Source organism: Phragmites australis, chromosome 14, assembly GCF_958298935.1.
Source record: "Phragmites australis chromosome 14, lpPhrAust1.1, whole genome shotgun sequence".
Lineage (NCBI taxonomy): Eukaryota > Viridiplantae > Streptophyta > Magnoliopsida > Poales > Poaceae > Phragmites > Phragmites australis.
Genome location: NC_084934.1, coordinates 11342680 through 11346213, shown reverse-complemented (window position 1 = coordinate 11346213; position 3534 = coordinate 11342680). Strand labels below are relative to the sequence as shown.

The following is a 3534-nucleotide window of genomic DNA, read 5'->3' as shown; positions in this document are numbered from 1 at the left end:
GTTATCATGTCGTGCTAGTCCAACTCGTTAGCCGTCGTGCCGTGCTGTATATAGACCGGGCCAAAATAATCTTGCCTCGTGCCAGTACATTTAATCGACCTACTTAGCCATCTTTAGAGGGAGCCGCCACCTCGCAGACTCGCACTCCACTCGTGCTGCGCTCCTGCGCCCGAGCAAACGAAAGAAAAGATGCCACCTTTCCTCCCTGGCCAAGTTGCCTCCGACAGCACCGCCGTCTCAAGAAATTTTGTGTTCTGATTTCTAAAAATGTACTTTAGATGAATATTTTAATTTTCTAGTTTTCCTTCTAGCTTCTGTCGTCACGTTCTTGATGAATTTTTATTCCTGTTATTAGGCAATGTTAGATGATCTCACTTGTGTTCCATGTCTGAACTTAAGGTTAAAACTTCAAGATGTCGACATGCACTCTCGCAAGCAACTTTGGCACTAAGGCATCCATGGCTGCTGTGAAAAGCCTCTCCTCTATCAGCTTCCTTGGCAACCATGCATTCTGTGATTCCTAGCCTGAAGACCTCCAGGAAACTGTCTTGCTGCAATGGCTGTCTACGAGCTGAAGCTCGTCTCACCAGAAGGGGACGTGCACGAGTTCGAGGCTCAAGATGATACTTACATCCTGGACTCTGCTGAATCAGCTGGAGTGGAGCTGCCATGCATACTCGTGCGGTGCTGGGGCGTGCTCCACCTGTGCTGGCAAGATTGAGGCTTGCATCGTTGATCAGTCGGATGGGTCATTCCTTGATGAGGCGCAGTAGGCTGATGGGCTATGTTCTTACCTGCATTTCTTTCTGAAGTCTGATTGTGTAATCTATGCTCACAAGGAAGGTGAACTGTACTACTAGTGCTATGTCATGGGTATTGAGAGACAGATGCTCTAGACATTGTTAAGGAGCTACAGCCCGCACTCGCATCGTTTTAGCCATCCTATCATGCAGAATGCAGCGATGCCCTAGGCAATCAATTAGGTTTGAGCTTAAACATGGCGCACAAAGTTGGTTCATTCAGCTGTCGAAGTCTTGGATGTCTCCGAATAATATTGGTATAGCAAATAAAAACGGAAAAAAACAGTGTGACTGAATGTGGCTCATCGTTTTGGTATTGTGCTATGCATCTTCTTGGATTCTGCACTACCTGATTTGGCATTGTACCATAGATCTTTGTGTTCTTTTTAGTTTTGAAAGTTTCAGACTTCCAGGAGGTTCTGTATTCATCTGGTTCTGCATAGTTTAAGATCCATGCATCACTGAACAATCTGCTCAATCCATATCTAGTTTCCCCAGTTTTTTTCATTTTGTTATATCTGAACTCTGAAGAAATTAATCAGTGACGTAGCCATTGAAGCAGGCCGTGTGTTCTCTGGTTATTGTGCTAGTGTGCAGGATTTTCTTTCATCCTCATATTAATTTTTTTAGATAATGGAAAAATATCCCGGCCTTCAGCTTGAAAGCTTCTGATCCTCAATCATTATTACAAAGTTAAACCCCCAGACTTTAACATCACACATCTTAATGGTAGAATGATGAGAATTTATTAAAGATCAATCTTATTGCTAAATCTCCATTCATTATTGGCAAAATTCTGTATCACCATTGTTGGAGCAAGCGATCGTCTTGCCGCAGCAAGTACAGCGAGAATTTCTTCTAAATAGGAAACTCAAGCTTGGAGACGAAATTTGAGAGTAAGGAACACCACAAATGTATTGATAGTAAAAATATGGACTGAGCTAGAGGAAGTATCACATGAAGACTTTGTGATTGTGCTCCTCCGTGCTGCGTTGAGCGTGCTCCTTGTGACATCCCCTCTCTCGGATGACTACGACCTCCTATTTATAGGGTGGTACATAGTTTAGTGTACAAGTTATCACTATGTACACTAGGGTCTGGCCGAATTACTGGATCTTATCATGGACAACTATTTTTTACCCTACATAGAAGATAAATATGTACCGTGGTAACTATTGTGGTGCTTGCCCCTTGAGGGGTGAGCCGGTTGCCAATTGCGGCTCGGCGCCACTCTGTCGGGGGTGTCAGGACAACTTGTATCATGCAGGGGTGTCAGGATAAGCACCACTCGCATCGGCATTAATTGCTCGTCACCTCGCATCAGGTCGGCTGCAGGGGGGTGTCCTTTCTTCCCTGATATTATCTTCGAAGGCCGGCTGCGTCTTTAGGCTTCGGAAGGCTGCGTGGGCACTAGAGGGGTGGCCCGAAGGGGTTCGCAGCCTCCGGGGATAAGGCCTCTTGCTGAGTCCGTAGGCCGAAGGCTCTGGAAGGACCTTTGATAGCAATCGTCAACCATTATCCTCATGCTGGTCTATTTTCCCCCAACAGTACCCCTCATTCTCTGGCCTTGACGTTTGGAGGGGTGAGAGGATGTAGAAGAAAACTAACTCCTGCCTGGGTTTGTAACAAGAATGCCCGAAGGCCATTTCCGTCCCTGCGGAGTTTTTCAGCGGGAACTGCAGGCATTGATGGTAGAGCTCAAGGCTGACGGTGCATTTGTGGTGGCGGCACACCCTGGGGTTATGCTGAGGTCGGAGGTGTAGCCGGTGTCGAAGTCGAAGTCGAAGACTGAAGACGTATTAGCAGAGGAGGCATGCTCTGGAGCCTGTTAGAGTTGGTGTATGCAGTATCGGGACCCGAGGCCAGAGGGGCTCCGGGGTGCGTGCCGAGGTCGATTTAGATTCTTCGAACTTTTTGGTGATGGGTCTTCTTGCCATTTGAGTTTGTCAGAGTGGGGGATTACGTGTGGGTTCGGGGAATCCCCACGTTCGCCAGTTTGAGGACGGTAGGATGAGATGTGTCACCGGCGCGTTTCGGACTGGATAATGTGTGGATTTGTTTAGGTCTCGTGCCAACACCCCTGGTATGCGCCAAAAGGATTTTAGGTCATTAACGTGACAGAATGTTTGTGCAAGAAAACGAGGCGTTCCCGTGGGATGTTGCCATGTGTCGGTGGAACGACTTGGATATGGCCACGGGCCCCTAGAGATTAATGAGGGATGCCATGGAGCGACGCCATGTTGGTTCCGCTTCTCCTCCTGAGCGTACGTGGCTGCTCGGCTCAGATATAAAGCTGGGGTCATCCGGCTGGATTTACCACCGCCCCATGAGCGAGCACTCAACTTGACTTTGAACATGGCATCGTCTTCCTCCCCATCCTCTTCGGAAATGTTGATGATCTCGACTGCTTCTACTGGGGCTGGGCTGTCTCGACCACTAGTGTTGGCGCCGGTGGCCATCCGGCTTCCTTCCCTACGGAGTGGATAGCTGCCTGTCGCCCCTGCCCAACCCCCAAATCGGAAGACCACGCCTGTCGAGATCATCAATATTTCTGACGATGATGAGAAGATCGACTGGGATCTCCAGTGGAGGGAGAGTGACGAGGAGGAGCAGGCTTCGGCGGCGAGGGAGGGGGCCGGGAAGAAGCGAGAGGAGGCCCCAACAGTGGCTCCTTCGGTTTCTTCTTCGCCTTCCGACAGCTCGGGGGCTGGTTACTGCATCAGCTTCCATGGCG

At 49.0% G+C, this 3534-nt stretch overlaps 1 pseudogene; it reads left to right on the top strand.

The window, feature by feature from the left end:
* Nucleotides 1-413: 413 nt before the first annotated feature.
* On the top strand, nucleotides 414-860 carry LOC133890235 (ferredoxin-3, chloroplastic-like; annotated as a pseudogene).
* Nucleotides 861-3534: the final 2674 nt, after the last annotated feature.